Raw genomic sequence first — 27,614 nt, 5'->3', positions numbered from 1 at the left:
TGTCTAGTGTATTTATTTCTATATTTAGAATACTTCTTACAGAAATTCCTTTAAAGGGGCCTTTTCACAGATTTTGGCATGCATTGAAGCTTGTCATTAAATGCTGTATATTGATAAATTTAAACATTGGACCTAAACATCTCCAGTGAAAAAACAAAAATACAATTAAAAAAAGGAAAAAGTAACCCTCAACAGGGCTCGAACCACTGACCCCTGGAGTCCTGGAGTAAAAAGTCTGCAGCTAAGACCACTCGGCCATCCGTGCTCATAATATAAGCTGATGTATGTTTTTATCTATGTAAGCAATCCTCGTAGTTTCCCAAAATATAACGACAACAACGGCACTTTCCAAATTATTCAATCGTTTCGCGTTGCAACGCTTTATAATTTTCAGGTTTTTTAATCGTCAAATAATGCATATAATGGGTATTTTAGAGCATGGTTAATGTTCAGTATTACTATTTCACAAATATCATAACTTAAACAAAAATTTGCGATTCTGAAACAACTATTTTTTATTTTGTAAATTTACCTAAACGTGAAAAGGCCCCTTTAAAGTGATAGTATGCACATCTAACAGTATATATATGCTATGTTTATAGGTGTCTATCGCAACCATTGCTTATTTATTGTGTATTCACTTTATAAACACTTATATTTGTTAATGCAACATCAACATACTAAATAATATCCCGGAAAGAGAATACTAATACATTTGAATATCAACCGTACTTTCGTTTGACATCTGATCATGCATGTACGATGTGAAACAAAATTTATTGCAGATTCGTTCATACGACACAAAGACACAATTTTGTTTTACGGATCATTTTAATTAGATAGCTGGGACAGTCATGTAAAATATCGAATATAATATATATTTTTTATAAACAACTGGTAGCAAGATGAGTTGCAGATAGTTGGTCAGTTACCACATTTTAACTAACTTTTGTGACCTGTAAATTCTTTTCAGCTCAATTCAACAGTGGAAAATGCGCATATTATCACTTCAAGCAAATAGCACAAACCCTGATGAGACGTCTCATCTGGGTCTACGCTGGTTGCAAAGGCCCTTTTTTCTAAACGCTATGCATTTATAAAAGGGTAAAGGCGATAGTTGCTTTTTTGTTGTTCAATCGGAGGTGGTATATTGTATTTATATATCATTATTCTGCAAAGTAATGAATCAATTGTGCAAGCCTTATAAAATACAATCAGGTTTTATATGTGATGATTATTAGATTTGTCATATTTAATAAAACATAATGCCCAAACAGTGTGCTTATGCATTTAGGGTATTGTTGTTGTTGAGTGCCTGACCTTTGTGTATATACGTTGTTAATAGAAGAATTAAGAATGCTTTACACATGTATGGAAGTTGTTAGATAATTAAATATATAACGTTCTTAACTAACTTGGCCACATAACTTGGTCGTTAAATAATCGATATGTACTTTGTCTGAATAACTACGTTGTTAAGTAAAAAAAGGATTGGCCAAACTTTTTGGTAAACTTATTTTATTCATACACTTGTGTTTTCCTACTGTAAGAAGTATTTTTAGTGACAACAATCTGCTTATATATAAGATAGAGTCGCAAATATGATCGAATAGAGCGAAAGTGATAGAAATCTCAGCCTTGAATTATACACAAGTTTCAGCTCAGCAGAATTTTTTAGGTTCGGCCAAGTTAGTTAAAACAATAGATTTTGTAAACGGAATGTATTGCTTGTAACACTCACAGCGGCATTCCTGTAGTTACGTATAATTGTGTCTTCATAAATGTTTTGCTTTAAGGTACATTAAAAACACACACAGTGTTTTAGACAGTTGAATAAATACTTTGTTACAATTGAAATGTAAAAACACAAACGATTGCAATAAATTTAGTATAAAACATAATTTAAGTTAAACTGTCACTTAGAACTGTTTCACATTATTGAATGATTTTAGAATAATATTTATGTGCTATCTGGGTGGAGCTGAACGTTTCCAAGTAACTTTTTAAAATATATTTCAAAAATTGCTTTTTGTGTTAAGTGCATTCATTTTTAACTGTATACTGTATATTGATACTTTTTAATAGTTTTAATAGGTAAATTACTCACTTAGAACTTGTTTGCTTTTATTAATCACGCCGGGTATGCGGATACTTTGATAACAGATGGCACTTCGATACTAGATAACAATAAAAGCCACGCGCGAGAGTTGAGTTCTTCAGCTTTTTTGCATTTATGTTCTGTTCATTTGGTTTTCAGACACGTAACATTGTTTGATCGATTAATGGTATAGTACTTCGTATTGTGGAGCAAGAAAGTCGTGAGAAAAACAGTGGATTATAAAACACGCCGGGTATGCGGATACTTTGATAACAGATGGCACTTCAATACCAGATAACAACAAAAGCCACGCCCGAGAGTTGAGTTCTTCAGCTTTTTCGCAATTATGTTCTGTTCATTTGGTTTTCAGACACGTAGCATTGTTTGGTCGATTAATGGTATAGTACTTCGTACTGGGGATCAAGAAAGTCGTGAAAAAAAACAACAATGGATTATAAAAAAAGAGATAAAATTTCATCGATAATCACCATGAATACGATGATCAGTACGTATTTCAACAAAATAAAAATACCTGGAAATAAATCAAGAACGTGCCAACTAATCGAAATAAAAGATCAATATGTCCATTAATGTTACAACATGTTAAATTTTAGTTAAATAACGTATTTGAGGGAATTCAAATGTTTTAAGAGTCGGATGCCAAATTTGCATGGACACTTCTTTTACCGATCATCTCAAAGACAATTGCACTTCGATTCCAGATAACTCGACACTTTTTACCAGATATAATACACTCTATTTAGTGAATCAGAAATGCAGAATTCGCTGTGGAATACTGCTATAGTAAGCAGGCAATACATAAAAATGTATGTACTGACGTAAATTAAAAACGAATTACCGAAACATGTTCTTATCCCTTTGGAATATGATAATAAAAGGGAAAGGGAAGTGTAAAGGGAAGTGCTTCCTATAAGTAGAGCTCAATATAAAGGGAGTTTTCAAATATCTTTTAAATTTTGTGGTATCGTCTTCATGATGCGATTCTAATGAGCACCAATGACAAAGGATTTTATGAGGTGTATTGGCCGCTTTAAGACCCCTTGCTCCCCTTATCTAGAGTCCAGCTATAAGTTCAATTGAACACAGTCCATAATAATCACTTTACATGTATCAAAAGAAACTAAGAAAAACAACCAGAATGCACAAACCAGACTAAATCTGTGTTCCACTAGAGTCTGGTTGAGCTATTCCAAACCTCCCTTAAAGGGGCCTTTTCACTTTTCGGTTAATTGACAAAATTGAAACAAAATGTTTCAGATTCGCAAATTTTCGTTGTAGTTATGGTATTTATGAGGAAGCAGGAATACTGAAGATTAAAGTGATATTATGGGCATCTAACAGTATATGCTATGTTTATAGGTGTCTATCGAAATCGTTGTTTATTTTTGCTACTTTATGTACACTTATATTTGTTAATGCAGCATTAACATACTAAAACAACATCCCGGAAAGAGAAAAATAATGAATTTGAATATCAAGCGTACTTTCGTTTTGACAACTGACTTCAGAAATGATTCGATGTACGAGGTGACTCTAAATTTAGTTTTAATGCAGATTCGTTCATACGACACAAAGACACAATTTTGTTTTGCGGATCATTTCGGCTTAGAGGACTGGGTGAGTCATGTAAAATATCGAATATAATAAATATTTTTATAAACAACTGATAGCAAGATGAGTTGCAGATAATTGGTCAGTTACCACTTTTTAACTAACTCTTTTGACCTGTTAATTCTTTTCAGCTCAATTCAACAGTGAAAAATGCCCATAATATCACTTTAACCATGCTTTATAATATCCATTATATATCATATCGACAAACAAATGTACATACTTAACGTGAACTTTTTGACGAATACTTGTATTAATAATATAAAAACGGTATATTCATTCACAGAAAGAAAGAAGGCTGCACTATCAGAAATATGGGCTAGCTGTTGTATAGCGATTTCGCATGCCGGTCCGGAGCTGCGGTGGCTGATATGCTATAATACCCATCTTGAATCCCGCCGCTCGTTTCTTAGAAATATGACATCAATATCAACTTCAACACCGAATGTTCTATTGAAAGACATTCTTTGTAAACAATTTATTACGACTATTACTCTACAATACTAGTATAGCCACAACAAATAAATCAATAACTTAATTTTTTTATAAAATAAAAAAGAATAACGGGTAGGTGTTATTAAAGTATACAAAACATGCAAAATGAGTATATAGAAAAGGATAATACCAGGTTCGTTTTTTATATAATATTTGTATATGATGTTTTTCTTGTATTTTAGAATAAAGAGGTGAACAAGTAGAACAAACGAATATTCAAGATACCAATTGCATTAACAAAGCAGGACAGTATGTACAAAATAACAATAAACATAAACATGGGTCAAGACCAGGTAGCATCGTTCGAGCATTTAGGATTTAAACCGGTATATATAGTATGCAGAACCTCATGCTTAACAAATTAAATCACAAAATGCACACCTGGGCATCAATCATATAACATTTAAATTCGCTGATAAAAGACGCATCCATTTAATTTAGCTACAATTTAATTACTCAGTAGTTTGTAATAAACAAGAGCAACGGACTTTCATCTTGCTGAGGTAAAATTCAATAAAGTGAATGTGAAAAGTCAATTATCTTGACAAACGTTTACAACCAAGCATCAAAAAGTCATATCAAATATTTACACATAAATTTCTCACCACTTGTTGCATAAACTGCCTGATAAAGTATAGCTATATGAATATAACAAACTTAATAGAGATCCGCAAAATATTACAGCTCATTATTGTCGTTTTAAAGAGGTAAAGAGTGATTTTTATATAACTATATGTGTTGAAATATTCTCTTTCTAATGTATTTCAATGCGACAGACGGGAACGATTTGTACAACTTCGGAAGTGTTTTAGCCAATGATATCCGGTAAATTCTCATGAAAATCTGAGTCGTGGTTCAGGAGGAGAGTCGTGAAAAGAAAACGATAACGCACGCGCGATCTCTCGCACGCATGGACTAAAGGACGACATATTTCACGATATCATTAAAGCTTCTCACATTCATTATTTGCTCAGGTCAGCTTAAAACAAGTCATTCCTTATAATACATAAACACAATGTGCAGCAGTTATACATTTCCAAACATTTAGCGCTTGTATTCGATAAGTAGCATTTACATCTATATGTTCATGCAACATTTAAAAGCTTTACGCAAGTTAAAATCAATAGACAAAATCTTTTTTTAATGATGACCATATACATCCATAAATCTACTTACTTTCCTTTAGACAAAAAATGAAGTCATATTATACTTTTGATAAAGGCGAACTTTAAATGTACACCGTGTTCTTTATTGACGTACGATCATTTTCCAAACATTCACTAGATCACTCCGAAACCTAACATCAAAAATGCAATAAACAAAAATATTAACTATTTTATTAAGGAAATGCAACCTCAAAAAGAAGAAGAACAGGACTTTGTCCACAACAGGTTTCTCATTAAGGACGTCCACCGTATTGTAGCTTATCATCACGGCGTGGAGAAACATGGTGACTGCAAATATTACCGTCAGGACAAGCATAATGATTGTCTTTTGCTTCATTATTTGAAACCTTTCTGTTCTGTCTGCTGTTGATCGCAGTGTTATTTCATTGGACGCTCTGGAGCTCGCTGTTTTCTGTACAGCAGTAGCGTTATTCGGACTGTTTCTTCGAACGACAATTTTTGGCGATGATTCCGGTACTTGAACAGCAAAGTCTGGTAACGAAGTATATTGTTCATAGCCATTTGAGGATTCACTCTGGTTGTCAGCGGAGACACCTGACATTACATCATGAGCGTTTGTTTGCCTTTTAAATTTAGCTCTTTGTCGAAACAACTTAATAGATGTGATTGAATTGAGGCACAAGAGCACTAGCTGTAAAATACCATAAGGGACAATAAAAACGAGACCTATGCTGCGTTGACCTTTTCCTTCATATACTAGTTCGGTTTTTTCACATATAGACACGTTAACAGACAAAGTTTCATTTATCGTATGTTCGTACATATGTCTGCCCCAGTTCATCGCTACCCAACTTGCTGCAGTTGCAGAAAAAATAACAGCAGTTATACAAAGCTTTATCGCCAACGAAATGTTTATCTGCCAGCGTAGAGGTCGGCAAATCTTCCGGTAGCGGTCAATGGCCAGAAGAATGAGCGTCAAACCGGATCCCCAAAATGAAAAAACACTGAAGAACATTTTGACTTTGCAAACCCAGATATAAGGGCTGTTGTACCAATTCAACAATGAGTATATTTCAGCAGGCATAATCGTGATGCAGCTTGTCAAGTCCATGGTTGTTATCATGAGTACGAAGAAGCGGAAGTTTCCTCCATCCCGACGGCGGCCGTATATAATCAAAATCAGTATATTTCCAAATATTCCAACAAGAGCCACAATACCTAGAAATATTATTACAGGTAATATAGCACGTTCGAGTCGTAAATTTAACATTAAGGCGATGTTCTTCACATAATAGTCACTGTCGCTCATTTCCAGGGAGCTATTTTTGCTATTCAACAACATCATGAACGCAAATTCAATTTAACTGTGGCCGCTGAAGCAGCTTCTAAATGATATCCACATTCAATAACATGTTTTATATATGCTGTTACCCATCATCCGCGATTAGCCTCGGTAACAAGTATGCTGTCTATTGAAAAAATAGCCAATGGTGTCCATTTATGATACCTTACTCAACAGTAATATATAGGCATTCGTTACGCGTGACCATCACACCTATCCTACTTCGTTACTCAATCTTTACTTTATTACACAATAGTTAAGGTTTGACATCAACCAAATCTCTTATGTTAAAGGGGCCTTTTCACAGATTTTGCACGTATTGAAGTTTGTCAATAAATGCTTTATATTGATAAATGTTAACATTGGGTCTAAACATCTTCAGTAAAAAAACAAAAATTCAATTAAAGAATTTAAAAAAGTAACCCTCAACGGGGCACGAACCACTGACCCATGGAGCCATTGAGCAAAAGTCTACTGCTCTATCCACTAGACAATCCGCTCTCACAAATTACCAAATGCATTTTTTACTTTTTACATGCAATCCTCGTAGTATCAAAAAAATACAACGATAAGAACAGAATTCTCCAAATTATTCAATCGTTTCGCGTTGCAACGCTTTATAATTTTCAGGTTTTTAAATCGGCAAAAGATGCAAATAATGGACATTTTAGAGCATGGTAAATGTTCAGTATTACTGTTTCATCACAAATATCATAACTCCGGGAAAAATTTTCGAACCTGAAACAATTTTATTCAATTTTGTCAATTTACCAAAGCGTGAAAAGGCCCCTTTAACACCGGTTTAACTATGTATGGTGACGTTACGTTATTTTATGTAGGGATAGTACAAACGGTTTAGCCAGTCATGTTATTGTCATTGCAGACAAATTTGATGCCATTTTTATATAAGTAAAGCTTAACTGTGTGAGCTAATTGATTTGCTTGGCATACCTTTAAAATGTTTAGTTGTCTTTTAAATCGCTCACAAACTCAATTGTACGGTGGCATAGGATGGGTATATACCGGTAGATTGTGTTCACATCTAAGACAAATAATAATCTTCAACGAAAAGTCACATAGAAGAAGACATGTTCTTTATATTAAAATTGCAACAAGCACTTCTTTCTGAAAAATGTTTAAAATAATATGTTCGTATACATTATCATAAATCAAAATAGCGCAAGAATTGATAACGTTTGTAATACTTTTCATTGATAATTGCAACAAGACATATCTTTAAAAAAGATTTAAGGCGTTGATGTTGTTTAATTTTCAACGAAGATGGAATGAAATAACCATGTACATACTTGCAAATGATGTTAGGGTAATATTTACGACTGGAAATTTATATTGAGCGAGTAAAAAAGCAAGTCAAAAGCAAGTATGGAATGACAGGATTTTCATTAGTAAATGAGAAATGCATTAGTACAAATAGGAAACGGAAATATTTACCAAGGAAATACTGTCACGGTAATTTTGCAAATGAAGCGTAAAGATAATGTAGTTCACCGATCTAACTTCCCAACTATAGTGGGTTCCGTGTACTGGTAGGCACAATAGATCTTCTGTCATCATCGACATAAAGATAATGAATATGTAAAAGAAACGGTCAAGTCTACTTGCCCAAAGTGTGTTGCTAACGTGTGTAAATAATGTACCAGAGATTTTGCTTCCAAGTACCGGCTGCTATCGTTAGACTATACTTAAATTGCTACATGTATGATCATCACACCATATTAAGTCACCCTCAATTTTTTATCTTGAATCTTTGGTAGTTAATCGAGAGCAGTTCTCTTTCCGTATACAACTCGTAAAAAACTTAAAATAAGGTCTTCTTAATTGTTCGATAAGTTTAACAAAGCATAACGTCGCTTCATTATAAAAACGCGTTTCGAATGCGGATATGGGGAATGGGGCCGTTTCATAAACGTTCGTACGCACGATTTCTTACGTAAGTATACTTACGAACTTCGTAAAAAAATCCAAGCGTTTCATAAAAATATTCTGACGCAACCACCTGCTACGAACGCGTAAGTTCCAATGTTTATTACGAATGGTCAAGGGCTGTCGTAGCGTTCGCAAATATGACCGCCTTAGTGTGTGAACGTCTTCACAAATTTTCCAAAATAAAAAAAGAAAGATTTTAAGTACATTTTTTCTTAAAAATGAAAAAAAAAATCGGTAAATTGTTGTACATTTTAATGATTTAGCTTTATAAAGGACACAGTTGTTTCCCTTGTTTGCAAAAGCGCGATGGCCAAATGAGTTGCGTTCTGAGAAAACTAAGCACAATGCACAGGCTATTCAGGGACGACATTTTTTGCTTTTATGGTATTTTCAGTTTCAAGGAAGTCCCTCCTTACTGAAAATCAAGTTTAGGCGGAAAGGGTCGTCCCTGATTAGCCTGATCGGACTGCACAGGCGAATCTGAGATGACATTTTACGCATATGTATTAAGCCCAGTTTTCTCAGAACAAGGCTCAAATGTTAACAAAGTTTATTGTAACGTTTCTTTTGAATTACTACTAATCATGCTTTGTTGTACTGGATAAGCGTTTTCTAAATATAGAAAAGAGGATTATTGCAACAGCGACTTTTATATAAAACTTAACAGGTTAGTTAGATCTATGTCAAACTGGAATGTATGGAGCAAACTGGAATACATGGATGATTGATACAGCAGACACGGATATATTTATTGTTGCATCTAATTACGACACTTCAATGCAACAAAATTAAAGTTTCCTTCTAGGATTGAATTAACTGGAAGGTTATCGTTGATTATGTTCAATGCGTCAATGATTTATTATAAATGGAATGTTCTAAACAGGAGAAAAACAACAAAGGTAACTTTCCATTTGTAAATCATGTATTTTTTTATAATTTCATTTACAGATGTTTACAGTACAGAACAGAATGGTTTGAGAAATATTTAATGTATCGAACAAGTTCTCTGAACAGCTTTTAGTAGCTTTAATTCAGTGGTTGTAGTTCGAGATCTAGATTATTATCACAATTAAAAATGTTTTTACCTTATTTGTAAAGGCTTCAAAATCATCACGTTTCAAATAAAAACAATAACATATTTAAAGTTAATAGTTAATTGATATGTAAGCAGAAACAAACTATATTTATTTTCTGTTATAATTTTCATTGTCCTAGTTGATAGTTGGTTTTGATTTAGATAATTTTTTGCCAATTGCAGTATATTTATTATATACATATATTGTTCTCTTTAAAAAACAGACTTTTAGCTAACCTGAATAGATCGCTTTACCAACAACATGACTAAAATACTTTTGGAAATTCTCACTTGCTCATAATAAGCAAATATGTATGGATGTTCACAGAAAATAAATAAATATAATTTAATTAATTGAGAAGTTTTTCAAATCTGGCTAAATGTACATATGAACAAACCTAAAAGAGACACTTAACCATTTTTTTAATTTTCCGGTAGAATAATTACTCAATTTATTCCTGCATGTTTCCTTATATGTATTCTTTTTCTATACTCATGTTCACAAACAATGAAATTTCAAATATCAAATGTAATACTTTTAAACTTTCGGTATAAGTCAAATATTTGTTATATGGGCCTCAGAAATCAGTACAATTCAATGTTTTGCTTTTTATGCCCCCAGATCGAATGATCAGGGGGTATATTGTTTTTGGCCTGCCTGCCTGCTTGTCTGTCTGTCTGCCCGTTCGTCCGTCCGTCCGTCCTTCCGTCCGCCCGCCCGCCCTCCCGCCCGCTTGTCTGCCCGCTTGTCTGCCTGCCTGCCTGCCTGTCTGTCTGTCTGTCCGTCTGTCCGTCCGTCCGTCCGTCTATCTGTCTGTCCCATAACTTAATCCTTGCTTGCTCATAAAATGAAAATTCTTGGGTCTATGTTCTTCATTGAGAGCTACAATCAAGCATGTTTTGAGGTCACTAGGCTAAGGTCACTGTGACCTTTACATTCAAAATATAATCTTGCTTATAAAATGAAAACTCTTTGAACTAGGTTCCTCCGACTTCACACGTGCATGCATTTGAATGAGATCAACAATCCACACCCGTTTTTAGGTCAATGGTCAAGGTCAATTCAAGTCAAGGTCAATAATTCAGTTAATGTATTATGTTTATGCATATTTCGCATAAACATGCTAGTTTCACTGTCACACATCTTTGGGGGCATAAGTGTTTCCTAGAACGCATCTCGTTTAAAGATTTGAGAATCTCAATAATTATGTTCAAAACTTTAATAAATAATTAATTGATGTTTAAACACATACACTGTATTGCATAATTATATTAAGACTGATGTTTTTATATTGGTTTCTAATTTATGAGATACCATGTTATTGAAAAGTCCATTTATTTCAATATTTTGAGTTCATATGGTATTCAAAATGTTGAAAGAAAACAATGTAAATTATTTAAATAATTTAATTGCCATGCTAACAAATGTTTTACATAACACATACACAAGTATATTATCATATGTTATTTATTAAAATGTATAAGAAAATGCATTTAAAACTTAAACAAACTGCATGTACTTATAATTAGTAAGGTATTATTACTCATCAGAATATATCCTGAAAAAAGTGATTCAATTTAACAAAAGATACATATCACACAATTGCTTTTCACAGTTTGAGATACAATAAAGAGGGCTTTGCAAGTTTAAGGGCCTTACTTTTAACAAGTACTACCTCTCATTAATTAACTATTGAAATGGTGCTATGCATTCCATTTACAAAACTAAGCATACAGATGAATGGGAATTGTGCACAGATTGTCAAAAGAATACTGTAAATCAAGGAGCCAAAATGCCACTAATAGTGAAGAAACAAAGTGAAAATACAGCTTTTCTTATATGTTATAGATATATGAATTATAAAATGAATGTTTAATATAATATTCAGAATGGCTGAGTGGTAAAGGCAAAGGAAATGTAATTTTAAGGACCTCCATGGGGAATAACATTTTTCTATTATTTTTTTTCTTCAAAAACTCCATTATGTTGTTTAAATCTAGCAATGTAATGCTTTTACTGTCAAGTCAAAAATGAATCAACCTGTGAAAATATCGAAACCCTTAAGATTTAAGCATACCGGTATTATTCATATTTTTATTTGTATTACCATAACAACATAACCATCACTTATTTGAAGTAAAATCAAAGAACAGACATTACTGGTGTGACGATGCGTTTGAAGAGGATGGATATTAAAGCATCAATTTAAGTTTATCTACATCACAACAATTGTGTATGCGGGTACGAAAAAAATTGGTTACGAAAACATTATGCCAAAACAAGAGCTGTGTTCGTGAAACACAATGCTCCCTACTGCGCCGCTTTGAATATGGAGTTGCTATCTTCAATATTGCAAAATTTGACCTTTGACCTTGAAGGATGACATTGACCTTTCACCACTCAAAATGTGCAGTTCCATGAGATACGCATGCATGCCATATATCGAGTTGCTATCTTCTATATTGCAAAATTTGACCTTTGACCTTGACCTTGAAGGATGACCTTGACCTTTCAACACTCAAAATGTGCAGCTCCATGAGATATGCACGAATGCCAAATATCAAGTTGCTATCTTCAATATTACAAAATTTGACCTTTGGCCTTGAACTTGAATGATGACCTTGACCTTTCACCACTCAAAATGTGCAGCTCCATGAGATACACATGCATGTCAAATATCAAGTTACTATCTTCAATATTGCAAAATTTGACCTTTGACCTTGACCTTTCACCTTGAAGAATGACCTGACCTTAACCTTTCACAACTCAAAATGTGCAGCTCCATGAGATACACATGCATGCAAAATATCAAGTTGCAATCTTTAATATTGCAAAAGTTATGGGCAATGTTAAAATTTTTGGACGGGCGGACGGACGGACAAACGGACGGACTGACTGACAAACAGACAGACGGACAGATAAAAAACTATATGCCACCCTTCAGGGGCATAAAAAAAGCTATGGCAAAAGTTTAAGTTTTCGGACTGACGGACAGATGCCATATATTTGACCTTTGACCTTAAAGGATGACCTTGACCTTTCACCACTAAAAATGTTCAGCTCCATGTGATGCACATGCATGCCAAATATCAAGTTGCTATCTTGAATATTGAAAAAGTTATGACCAATGTTAAAGTTTTCTGACGGACGGACAGACGCCATATATTTGATATTTGACCTTGAAGGATGACCTTGACCTTCATCTTTTACCACTCAAAATGTGCAGCTCCATGAGATGCACATGCATGCCAAATATCAAGTTGCTATATTCAATATTGAAAAAAGTTATGGCCATTAAAGTTTTCAGACGGACGGACAGACTGACACACTGACTGACTGACGAACATTTCAACCCTACCGGGGGCATAAAAATAATTTGGGTACGAAAGAAAATTTGTGTACGAAAAAAAATGGGAATTTGTTTTATTTGAGTACGAAAAAAAATTGGTTACGAAAAAAAAAATGGGTACGAAAAACAATTTGGGTCCGAAAAAACGTCGGGTACGAAAAAACATTGGGTACAAAAAGTTTGGGTACGGAAAAAAAATGGGGGTACGGGGAAGTAGTACCCGTGGGGAACTTGACCCACAATCGCACATTCTCGACCCTTTCCGTCAAACATCGGATAAGTACCTCGAAGGCAATAGTATGAATACACATTTCAGAAGCCGTAATGAGGTCCTACCTATGCGCGTCAAAATGTTAGCGAAATATGTAAGCAAAGTGGTAGCCTGTCAGGAATGTTTGAAATAACGAAGAAAATCGTGTATTGATGTTGGTTAATTGAAGAAATGTACAGAAATATGTTAAATAAGCAACGGCGATATTTATCTCAGCCACATAATTGTTAATAGTTTGATATCAGAAAATGAAAGTGAAAGTAGAACTGTCAAAAATGGCAACCTGTCAACGTGTTGTTTTTGCTGGCAAGAGAGGGCGATTACACTCAATGTGTTCACGTTTTTACCATAGGCTTTGCCAATGACCTTTATAGTATGGGTGGCTTTGTTATTATTTATTGCTATCATGTAACTGCATCATTGTGTATATGTTTACAATACACAAAGCATAAATAATGATATAAATTACTGATTGAGCTTATAATAATCTGATAACTATAGCCAGGTCAACTAAGGACTTAAAATACAATTTTTTGTACTGATTCATGAAGACTTGAGCTATTTATGCACATAGAGTATTACGATATGGGGTGATCCACAAATAAAAAGTATTTTTGATCTGTGTTGTGCAGGCTCTTTTCCATGACTGTGAAAGTTAAATTTTCATGTGAAAAGGATGCCAATTTTTTTCTGAAGCATTTCATTCAACCATTGCATATAATGAACTGTTCTGCATATAATTTGACATTTTGATAGGTGTTTATTAGGTGATCTACAGGAGATGACCAGGGTGCCAGAGAAAAGGGATATACATTTGAGATCAGGTCAGGGCTCCATATAAAAGTGGTTACATGGTATACATTTTATATATGGCCAGTGCTGAAGAGAAAATGGGTATATATTTCCGAAAATTTTACCATTTTAAAATGTTTAAATACCGCTTGACTAAGGCTCTTAATTCATCTAGCATTTACATTTGTACTAGATCTTTTTAACACACACAAAAAAAATATTTAAAGTACAAATTTAATCTACCAATGTGTACAGATACTACTTAACATATATTTGACTGTATTGAATGTAGGAACTAGTTAAAATATAAATTAGAAAAAAAAAGATATATATCCGAATCTTTATACATTTATTATTTATAATCGTAAATTTCAAAAGACAAAATTATGTTGATAATTAAATGATTTCTTACAAAGTTGCTCAAAAGATACGCAACATTCATGAACGCATTTCGTTATTCTATTTTTTTTTTTGTTACAAAGACACCGTTATCTGTCAAAACACACATGTGTTACAAAAGTACACTTATAATGATATTTCAGTATTTGTGTTAAATATTTATCAAAAAATTACCAGTAAAGACTTGGTGAACGAGAAATCATATCATTATATTACTCAATACACTTGAACGAATGATTATACTACTATTGTGCGTTGCACTATCAAAAGAGACATTGGGTGTATTTTACAAATTATGTATCATTTACAGATTTACAGATTTTCTGATTTCAAAACATTTACATATAAACATGCTTAGTGGCCGAAGTACAATTTCATTGTTTGCTTTCAAACAACTGCTTTAATTTAAACATACTAGATCTACACCAAAAATATTTTTTGATGTATTGTTTGCGTAAATCATGATTATATGAACGTTCTAAAATAAAGTGAAACTCGTCTTAAAACACTGTTATCAAAAAAACAAGATTGACTTTTTCTGACTTGATGATTAAATGATCTAATAAAGAAAATAATAACATTTCACTTTTTTTGCAGAATTAAAGTATACTTTCCTGACATAAGACGTCATATACAAATTTACTTTAAAACAATGTATCATAAATCTGAAAAAAAGGCTTTACCCAAGCATAATTATTTTTTTTTTGAATTTAATATAGTAGTGTCCAATTTGCAACACACACACACACGTTAGTAACGTCGATTTGTCATTGTCGGCTCGGTTACTAATTAAATGAACCCTGGGTACCCTAAAGTATACATAAATGTACCCCGGGTACGAAAAATATACTGAAACATACCAGTGAAATCTAACGCTTAAACGGCTTAATTTGTTCATATAAATGTCTATATTTTGTAAAATGGCCTCTATATTATCGAAACTCCTACTCAAAAAGCATGTTTAAGACGGTTTTGTTCAAAGAGAATATTGTATCGTATTCCTTTGCGCACTTTACAATATCGGATTTTGGGCGGGAATAAAACTCAGGTACAGTCTAAATTGGCCGGGTAAGTGTAAGCATCCTTTTCATACCCAGGGTACATTTAAGTATACTTAAGACTACACGGGGTACATTTATTAGTACCCGAGCCGATAATGACCAATCTAGCATAAACGGGCTTAATATGCATAAACAAGACTTGGGCAGAAGTATGGTCATTGTTAAATGAATGACGTTTTTTGTAAGCTCTTATTTTACCAGGTTCTATTTTCTAATTTGTGTGAAAAACATCATGAATAGAATGCACGGGTCGCCTTGTTTAACACCAGAGTATGAATTGATGTATTCCGATATTTGATTGTTTAGCGTGACGGCTGATTGCACTGATGAATACATGGCTTTGAGTGCGGAAAGCATTTTAGAGCTTATCTGTGCGGTAGTTAACTTTTGCCATAGTAATGAAAGCTTTATACTGTCATAACATTTAGCGTAATCAATAAAAATGCAATAAAATATTTTGACCAGAGTTGAAGACTTTGTTTATTATACTGTTCAATAAAAAGAGACTTTGTTTATTATACTGTTCAATAAAAAGATAGAGTCAACTGTGCTATTTCCTTTTTGGTAACCAAATTTGAAGTCAGATATAATTTTATTTTCATCACACCATTTGATCAGCCTGTTTAGAAGAACCTGATAATACAATGTACATCTTTGATAAAATACTTTTTAATGTAATTCCGCGATACTTTTTTTGCATCGCCCAATGCCCAGCTCTCAGGATACTGTGCAGTATCGACAATGTTCATGACTATAGCTGTGAGGTACGGTTTAATAATATTATATGCCGTTTTAATTTTTTCAGCTGTATTATATCGCCTTTTTGGTCAAAAATCAGATATGAAATAATACTTTTCTTAAACTGAACCTAATAATCAGATAATTATAACGTTTTTTGCATTAAAAAATCAACAAATATAATGTCGGGAAAATGGAATTCTGAATTATGATTTGTTTTTGTTATTTTTTGCAATACGTTGTGTTTTCCTTCAAATTCAATTTCAGAGTGTTGTCGTTCGCGTATTTCGAACGTATGTCGACATTGCACCAACACCCACCCACAAACAATATCTTTATTTCTGTCACGTTCCATGAAAGTATCAGACATGGCACTAGCATACACCTCGCTAGTGGCCGTGTGCCTGTGAGGCATGTTACACATTACATATAGTTGAAGCAATTCATAACATTACAGAGAGATGTAAAAAAGGTACTAAAACCAGCATGCTGCATGATAAAGAAAAAGTTTCGTACCGGGGACAGTTGAACGTAATGTTATTGTTATTTCATTACGACTTTTGCATTCAATAGATAAAAGTTTCAGTGCAGCTTATCTAAAGACAGGCAAAATTCGCAAAAATATACGGCATATGATCATGTTAAGTAAAATTTAAAAAGGTATAATTTTTAAACAATTTTTACGGTTTCAAAATCACAGATGTGCAAATGCTGGTAATATGAAATAAATAAAAATATACATAAAGATACAGTACACGTTTTTGTTTAATCTGCCAATAGTATTAAGGAATTTATCTATGACAATCATAAGGAGAATATATTCGGAGTCGTATAGCATAGTGTGATCAACGGATATTGATATGTTTATAACACATAAAGCAATACAGCTTGTAATTGTGTAAGGTAAATTTGCTCTGGATATGAGGTCAAAGCATTTAGTGAAGTCTACAAATCCCGCGAATAGTTTACTGTGTAAAAGGTAAGGGTGTCACGGTACTCCGTGGGACGGTATATCGTAAAAGTCTCCCCTCGGTACGGTTCACGATACGCCTCCGAGTCCGTACGGTACGGTACGGCATTTTCCATGACGCATTTCAAAGGAAGTAACTGTAATTCGCCCAAAAAATGGTGGAAGTTAAATTGAAATCACCTCCAGCGAGCTTCTATAAATAACAAATATGGAAGCAATTTGTGTTATCAGTAAGAACGTGGTAGGCGTTTATTTCATATAAACATTTGCTTTATATCAAGACTTTAGTCGCTACGCATTTCCTAAGCAGGAGCTGTAATTTTGTGAGTACGCTGAGAATTTCGCAAATTCTTTGAAACCATTAAAATTAAATTTCAACCACCCAAAAATGTGCTCTGTCGTCTACGTCACGAAACAAGGTGCAATATTTGACTGGTTCTACGAATTGCGCTTGGAGTTTTTTACGGCACAAGCAAAGATAGCCAGTTTGACTAGTTGGTAAACACGTTTTATTTGTAACTTAAATAATCTATCGAAGTAAAAGAAACACAAAGCAGTCCGTATTTTTTAAACATATTCATAATTTCGTGTTCATATTTAATCAAAGTTTTTGATATGTAAATAATAATAACAAATTGACAATTCGTGTACTTTCATGACATTATATGGTATTTTGTATATTGTATGACACATATGTAGAGGTCTTTAAATAAAATTGAAAAAATGGTTTTTAATGGTTTGTATGTAGTTTCCATCTGACGATACGCATCGCGATACGTATTGTATCGTACACACTGTACCGCGATACGTATCGTATCGTAAGGTGAGCGTATCATGACACCCTTTGTAAAAGGTTCAGTTATGTATAAGAGCATTTAGGCAAAATATGTCTGTTATTTTCTAGGCTATCGCGTGGACCTGTGCCTTTGTATATTGGAAAGGCCTTTGTATATTGCAAAGATGTAGCATTTTGGCCAGAAGTCTGCCTTTGTATATTGGAAAGATCTTTGCATATTGGAAAGATGTAGCATTTTGGCCAGAAGTCTGGTTTGGTTTCGCTGTCAAGTATCATGTTAAATAGTTATGTGTATACATTGGCAAAAGCAGATTTTTCGTGGCCTTAATTTATCTTTCGTAGTTAATATTTTCGGCAGGCTACACACATTTTTGTTCAGTGCGTTTTTATTTGCTATTGTTTTGTTTTGATTGAAGAGTTTATGCATCATCTCTTGTTTTTACTCTGAGACCCGTACCAGGTTTTGAATTTTATTGAGCATGTTATGTGTTGATGGTTTTAAGGACTTCGACATTATTTGGGCTTAATGTCTGCGGATGTCGTATGGAATAGTAGCGCTATTTGTGTCAGGCCGTGCGAATACGTTTGGTGTTGCTGCGACTGTTTATTTCGGCGTCGATTTTATTGTTATGTTAAATAATAATATATTTAATACATAATTAATTATTATTAATGTTATTATTATTGCTGTTGTTGCTTTTGGGGTTTTTACTAGTGTCCGTGAAAGTAGTAGTAGAATTAGTAATAAGTAGTAGTAGTCGTAGTAGTAGTAGTAGTAGTAGTAGTAGTAGTAGTAGTAGTAGTAGTAGTAGTAGTAGTAGTAGTAGTAATAGTAGTAGTAGTAGTAGTAGTAAAAGCAGTAGCAGGAGCAGTAGCAGTAGCAGCAGCAGTTTTATTTTAGGGGTAAGTGGTTGCATATGCATGCATTATGTGACATGCCTCGTTGTTTTTAAAGAATTGGACGCGAGCTATCGATTAAGGGGAGAGAACTCAAAAATATTGTTTGAAAGTCTGTGCAAGATTTATTTGGGTGGACAAACGGGCTCGAAATATTGCTTGGACTGTGAGTAAACGGCTGGACAGATGTCTTTGAAGTAACATATTTTGAAAGGTTGTTCAATTGCCCATTAGAGGACCAAGGGATGCTTTGGATAAAAGCTATTTTTGACATTTTTGCGGCCCGCGAAGACAGGTCTATGATAAATTCTTGTTAATGACCTTGTTATGATTCCAATATAAGAGGGTGTTGTTTTTCATGGCTCTTTGTCAATTTTTCTCTCATAAAACACGATTATATATATTTATTTAAAAAATGGGCTCCTGGGCCCATATACTATCCAAGGTACGTTAAAGGGGCCTTTTCACAGATTTTGGCATATTTTGAAGTTTGCCATTAAATGCTTTATATTGATAAATGTAAACATTGGATCTTAAAAGCTCCAGTAAAAAATCAAGAATAAAATTAAAAAAAGGAAAAGAAAGTAGCCGGTACCAGGGCACGAACCAGTGACCCCCGGAGTCCTGGAGTTAGTCTGAAGTAAAAACGCATTAGCCCTCTCGGCTATTCAGCCGGGTAAACACAGTTTAAGTATTTTATACCTTATAAAAGCAATCTTCGTTGTTTCGTAAATTTAAACGACAACAACCGAACTCTCCAAATTATTCAATCGTTTCGCGTTGCAACGCTTTATAATTTTTAGGTTTTCAAATCGTCAAAGATACATATAATGGCTATATTGGACTATGGTAAATGTTCAGTAATACTGTTTCCTCACAAATATCATAACTAAAACGAAAATTTGAGAATCCGAAACAACTTTTTTCAATTTTGTCAATTTACCAAACCGTGAAAAGATCACTTTAAGTCCACCTGTGAGATAATATTGCGACCTATTGATCGCCAATATCAATTTGGCACTTACCTTATTGTAAATCAAAATATTTTGAAAACTAGAAGTATTTGTTATCAATTAATGCGTTTCTAGCCAAGTATACTGTTAGTGCCACATGAAATTCGTGCAAAGCGTGTCCGAATTAAACTGATTGTAAATATAATGAACAGGTATTGTGCAAACCGCAAAATTCTTTTGGACTTCAAGGATGCCAGATTTATGCTTTTAAACTATACAAAACATGTGTGATTGTATACTGTTTGTTAACCAGGTTTTCCGAAGGAAAAACTGTTTATTAGATTGGCGAATGTCGGCGGACTGGCGGGCGGGCTGTCGGGCGGGCTGGCGGGCGGAACAAGCTTGTCCCGGCCATTTGTGAGATTTTTAAAATCATTTGGCACATTTGTTCACCATCATTAGACGGTGTGTCGCGCGTAAGAATTACGTCGATATCTCCAAGGTCAAGATCACACTTTGAGTTCGAAGGTAAAAAATGTCCATAAAGGAGCTTGTCCGGGCCATAACTATGCCATTCATTGTGAGATTTGAAAATCATTTGGCACATTTGTTAACCATCATTGGACGGTGTGCCGCGTGAAAGAATTACGTCAATATCTCCAAGGTCAAGGTCACACGTTGAGTTCAAAGGTCAAGCATGGCCATAAATGAGCTTGTCCGGGCCATGACTATGTCATTCATCGTGAGATTTTAAAATCATTTGGCATTTTGTTCACCATCATTGGACGGTGTGCCATGTGAAAGAATTTTGTTGATATTTCCAAGGTCAAGGTCACACTTTGAGTTCAAAGGTAAAATATGGCCATATATAAGCTTGTCCGGGCCATAACTATGTCGTTTATTGTGAGATTTTGAAATCATTTGGCACATTTGTTCACCATTATTGGACATATGTCATGCGAAAGAATTACGTCGATATCTCCAAGGTCAAGGTCACACTTTGTGTTCATAGGTAAAAAAAATGGCCATAAATGATCTTGTCCTGGCCATTACTATGTCATTCATTGTTAGATTTTCAAATCACTCGGTACATTTGTTCACAATCATTGGACGGTGTGTCATGCGAAAGATTTACGTCGATATCTCCAAGGTCAAGGTCACACTTGGAGTTCAAAAGTCAAAAATGGCCATAAATGAGCTTGTCGGCGTGCTATTCGAAATAAAAGAGTTCAAAGTTCAAAATGCCATAAATGATAATGGAATAATCATTCTTAAAAATCGCCATAAATTAGCTTTTCTTGTTTTGTGAAGACAGCATGCAAAATATTCTGTGTCTATGCAGCATGAATGGCGTATACGTTACGTCTGTGACAAAGCTCTCTAGTTATACATATATTGTTTTGAAAACCTAGTTTTGTGACAATTTTGTTTATTGATTTCAGTTGTATTTTCATAGTGTTTAGTCTGCATTATCGTTCGAAAATCAAAATTGTTAAATATATTGCAACGATGTTTGTTTCTTTAGACTGAGAACTGCTATTCATGAGGCATGTGGATGAAGTTTATTTTATAGTAAATGTGAAATGTTATTGTATTGTTGCATTGAAGAAAAGCTGCCACTGACCTTACTCTATGAATATATAAAGTACCGTTACGAAGAATAAATTATATGCGAACTAGAGCAATTTTAATCATTGGTTGCGTTTTTCACTAAGAATGTTTTTATTTGCACATAAAACTCGTGCAAAACATGCACACATAACATAGAATGTAAATAAATGGAACATAGTGGGCATATATTCTTATCTACTTCACGGGCCGGGTCAATGATGTTGGGCTAAAACAAAACAAGTTTTATTTATTTGATTCTCTTTCAATTTTTACAGTGGTTTATGATTCTATATCGTTCGTATTATCAAATTGTCAAATTATTTTATTTACAGCGATATGTGTTGCTATATTGAGCACTGTTATTCAACATGCTTGTGTATGTAGTTTTGTATTGTTTTGATGTTTTCTTTATGTCTCACTGTAAATATAGCTTATAGTACAAGAAAGAGCTGATACATATAGAGAGAGAGAGAGAGAGAGAGAGAGAGAGAGAGAGAGAGAGAGAGAGAGAGAGAGAGAGAGAGAGAGAGAGAGAGAGAGAGAGAGAGAGAGAGAGAGAGAGAGAGAGAGAGAGAGAGAGAGAGAGAGAGAGAGAGAGAGAGAGAGAGAGAGAGAGAGAGAGAAAATACATGTCACACATTTTACCCTCGATATGTCTAATACTATTTATTCAGGTCAGAAATGTCAATGCATTTTAAGTAGGGATGTCAACGAATATCCGAATATCCGAATATTCGGTCCCGGACCGAATATTCGGATACTGTTTTCCGAATCGAATATTCGGAAGAAAAAAAATCGAGTAATTTCAAAGAATTTGTATTCGTAAAAATAGTTCAAACATTGTCAAAAAAGTTGTTCCTCGTGTCATAATGTTTATTCCGGTTGGCGCGATAATGCGTCGCTATGGTGATGACAGTATACCGGTCATAAATCCCGCTAACAAAGCCAGACACTTTGTGTCAAAATTATGATAGGTGCAAATTGCGTCGGCAATCAAAACACCGACCTGCACTTGATCCAATGACTCGAATTACATTTAAAATTATCAAAGATTAAATGAGTAAAGGAAAAGCCAAGTTTGTGTAAGAAAACAAATTAGACCGTATGGCAATTAAAACACCGACCCGTCATGATCTAATAACTCGAATTACATTTAAAATGATCAAAGATTAAATGAGTAAAGAAAGAGCCGAGTTGGTGTGAACAACAAAACAGATCGTATGGTTATAAACACGTTGTCCAATCAAAAAAGCTTTAAGAAAATAATTTACTCAACCTCTAATGAGTATTTGCGTATCGTATGGTCCAAACATTAATAAATTACTCAATATTCAATCAGATATTATACTAAAAGAAATGTTTTTTGGAATTGCACCCTCATTTAATTGAAAATATTATAATTGCTACACGCATAAAGTAAATATCTGTCCAAGCAAAATGCCACCTACGCCTTCCGCTGCTTGGAAGTATTTCACGACATCATCCGATAAGAAGTCGCCGATCCAAGTGTCTTTTAAACGTGGCAACTTTAAAAGACTGACTGTTTAGTCTGTTAAACATGTTCAAAGTGTGTTGTGGCTATGTACATAATTCGTTTAAGTTCAGCTTTAACTATATGTAGATCTAACTTTTTTGTCATGTAATTATTTTGTCGTCTTGTAATATAATGTTTCTCGTTCTATTGTTGATGTACGATATTAATAGTTTAAAAACAGTCTTTGTCATTCAATTTTAACAATAAAAAGTAATCAACAAAATCAGCTTCGAATTAGCGACGGCAACGCTGTGTCAATATTTAGTCACTTCCGGTGAACTTCCGGTAAAAACGAAAGTAGAATTCATGGAGTAATGGTACGGTAAACAAAGTTGACTTTTTTCCAACAGATGTTGACCGAATATCCGAATATTCGTTCGGAAGGGTGACCGAATATTCGAATACCGAAATCGGTATTCGTTGCCATCCCTAATTTTAAGCTATGGCTCAGGAAATTCTAGAGGATCATGTATTTTTAGATCGAACACCACATTATATAAAATACATCACTCTGTTGCTGATACGCATGGTCATTTTCTTGCGCTGGACATTTCTGTAAACGACTTCCGATTAACGTTGCATACTTTATACGTGCCAAATACTGACTCACCATCCTTTTTTTACGGATATCTTTGACATTATTAAAAGACTTTAAAATGAATCATTCATCATTTGTAGTGACTTTAACCTCGTTATAGATCCTGAATTAGATTACCTTAACTACTAAACTGTTAATAACCCTAAGGCTCGAAATAAAGTATTAGAATTAATTAATTGCTATAATCTAGTAGAGTCCTTCAAAAAAAATAACCGGTCAAATAAAAGATTTACGTGGCATAGAACAAATCCAATATAACAGGCTAGACTCGATCAGTTTTAAATCAAATCTGATTTTTTTAAACATTTTACATCCACTGAATTCGAACCAAGTTTTTTACTCGGTCTTTGGAAACATAATAATTCTTTAGTGTCAGACATTGTATGTACAGGAAATTAACAAAATATTTGATGATAATAAACTTCAATATGCCATAACAATTTACAATTATGAGTGTATAAATGAAATTCCTGACGAATAATTACAGTTTACTATATAAGTGATTAACTTTTTTTTAGAAACTCTGCTTATGGAATTAAGAGGTAAATCTATGTCATATGGGTCTTATATAAAAAAAGGAAAAAAACAACACTTAAAGTATGTTAATTATTAAAACGACTTTAAAGAGTTGGAGAAACCTTTTCAGATGAGAATACTGAAGAATTAGAAAATTTGAAATCAAAATCAATAATAAACAACGCTCACACTTAAAATGTTAAATGATACGATCCAAATTTCAGGTAAAAAGCCATATCAATATTTCTGTAGCCTCAAAACATAATGCAATAACAAAACAATATAAACGAAACAATGAAGATAGTAGTGAAATAACCGACCAAAAAGGCATCCTTAATACAATAGCGTCTTATTATGAATCTCTTCATAAGCAAATAAGTGAATGTAGTTATTAAGATTTTGTTTATGATATATATGTAAAAGGAATAAAATGCCCAAACATAAAACCAGAGTGAATCGAATTCAATCGTAGGTGGCAATATTTTAGAGAGATCGGAAACAGTTTTTGAGAATATGTCAAATTATAAAAGCCCAGGTTGTTCTGGTATTAATGCAGATTTTTTATAAAATGCTCTGGAAAAAGATTGGTGTTTTCGTTGTCAGATCCTTAAATGAAGCTTTAAATGGAACTTTATATTATACACAAACAAAATGTATCATAATTTGTATTCCGAAGGGTGATGATCTTTTTTTTTAAATGTGTACCCAATGACTCTTTTAAATACTGTTTATAAAATTGCATCAGGAGTAATAGCCAGTAGAGGAAAATTATGTACAGGCAAGTTAATCCATAACGCCCAGACCGGTTTCATTAAAGCGAGATACATAGGTGAAAATACAATTTTAATGTATGTGATTATGCACTACACTGATGAAAATGAGATCCCGGGTTTACTTCTCCCTAATAGTCGTCGAAAAGGCGTTCGATTCATTGGCATGGTGTACAAAATACGCTTTCTTTCTTTAATTTTGTTCCAGACATACAACGTTGGTTTCAGGTCTTATATAAAGATTCTAAATAAGCTGTTTCTTAGTGTGTTTTTCTATCTATTTTTTTCTCTAGAAAGGGGATGCAGACAAGGACATCTCCTCTCATGTGATATTTTCATCCTCTGCGCGGAAGTGGTGTCACTTGCATTCAGGGATAACAAGAATGTAAAAGGTATAACCATTCATGGAAATTAAACATAAACTTTCCAAGTTTGCGGATGATACAATTATATTATTAGACGGTACTTAGCAATCCTTAAATGAAACACTTAGAAAATATTTCAGGTTTAAATGTCAATTTTGATAAAACAAATAATTCATGGATTGGCGAGCTTAAATATAGTTACGTGACCATACATACGGAATGGAAATTAAATAAGATGCAACACAGCTTTAAAATGCTTGGAATTTTGATCCATTTTGACCTGTCAAAAATTGTTGAAACAAAAGCACCGCATAACGGGTGCCAACGCTCGGCTGCAGGTGCAGTTTTGAATAAATGAAAGCTTGTCAGAATTTTTTTTAGATGTCACAGTGACCTTGACATTTGACCTAGTGACCCAAAATGGATTTGGCGTGTAGATCTCATATAGGTGCATCTACATATGAAGTTTCAAAGTTGTAGATTGGAGCACTTTGATTTTAGAGCCAATGTAAAGGATTCAAGAAGGCGGACGCCAGACGCCGTACGCCGGACGGAGGAGAACGAGCTGGTAATGACAATACCTCGGGTTTTCTCCGAAAACAGCCGAGCTAATACATTACATTGTTAAAGTGGAAAGTATTCTAAACAAGGGACAAAATTGTCACAAAACCAGGTTTTTAATTTTAAAACAAAATCTGATAAAGGGAGACAATTCAAAATGTGCATTGTTACCCCCTTGTTTCAAATTCAATCTATTTTTACACGTGGCAACCTTGATTTCAATTTGAAAAAAAAAGTCTGATAAAGAGAGACAGCTCAAAATATGCATTATTACATGTTCACAGTTACCCTCCTTGTTTCAAAATCTATTTTTAGTCGTGGCGACCTTCACCTAGGAGATATCGTCGTAATTCTTTCGCGCGACACACCGTCCAATGATGGCGAACAAATGTGCCAAATGATTTTTAAATCTCACAATGAACGACATAGTTATTGCCCGGACAAGCTCATTTATGGCCATTTTTGACCTTTTGACTCAAAGTGTGACCTTGACCTTGGAGATATCGACGTAATTCTTTCGCGCTACACACCGTTCAATGCTTGTGAACAAATGTGCCAAATGATTTTAAAATTCCACAATGAACGACAAAGTTATGGCCCGGACAAGTTTGTTCCGCCCGCCCGCCCGCCAGCCCGCCCGCCAACATTCGCCAATCTAATAACCAGTGTTTTCCTTCGGAAAACATAGTTAAAAATTGGAGAAGAGGAATTTTTACACCAATTAGAAAGATTGTTATTGTGAAAACCCTTATTATGTCATTATTCAATCACTTGTTAAGATCACTTCCCATCCCACCAAATACCATTTTAAATTCATTAAATATTTCTATTCTAAATTTTATATGGGACGGGAATAGCAAATTCAGGTTAACAACAATGGTAAAAGAATGTAGTGAAGGAGGTTTAAAAAAGATCAATTTGAATGCATTTATTCCAGCTATGAAACTTACATGGTTACAAAAAATTCAATCCTTTATGGGAAACTGGATACATGTCACAATACTTTATTTTGATACCTATAAACTATATAATTGCAGCTATCATAATGCGTTGAATGCGTTGAATATATCTAACATACTTTCAAACCCTTTCTGGATATATGTTTTGAAAAAACGTCTCACTCTATTGTAGTAAATTAGAAGTATTCACAAACGAATTATTGTATTATCCACTGTTTTATAACACAAATATATTGATTGGATTGTTTTTCTTTATATCATGGTTTGATGCTGTGATTCATTGTATAGGTGATAAATGAAAAATAGAACCTTTATTTCTGTCGATGAATTAAATAGTGTACGATTTGAACATAAATTTCATTTAAGTATTGTATATCTTGTCCCACCCAACAAATGACCAAAACCTTTTTTGCCCATATGTTTACAACTTATACTGAAAAAAGAATTTGGAGCAAAAAGAATATTAAATATTCTAAATAAGAATAACGAACAACCATCAGTAAAAGAAAAATGGTGAACTAAACTGCATTCCCAAATAAATAACACACGGGTGAAATTGCATATTTTAGCTACCCTTTTTAATAAAAAATGATGTTTCAGTGGTTCCTATACTGAATAATTTACAGAATAATTCTCAAATGTTGATAAATACGCACGTTTTTGTGATTGATTGCTAACGTTATTGATTTATTTTCAAGAAATAAAATGGAGTTGACAGGTGGAACTGCTTTTGCCTTTGTTCAACAAAAAAGTTAAA

Source organism: Dreissena polymorpha, chromosome 1 (genome assembly GCF_020536995.1).
Source record: "Dreissena polymorpha isolate Duluth1 chromosome 1, UMN_Dpol_1.0, whole genome shotgun sequence".
NCBI classification, from domain to species: Eukaryota; Metazoa; Mollusca; class Bivalvia; order Myida; family Dreissenidae; genus Dreissena; species Dreissena polymorpha.
Note: the sequence above shows the minus strand (reverse complement) of the source record.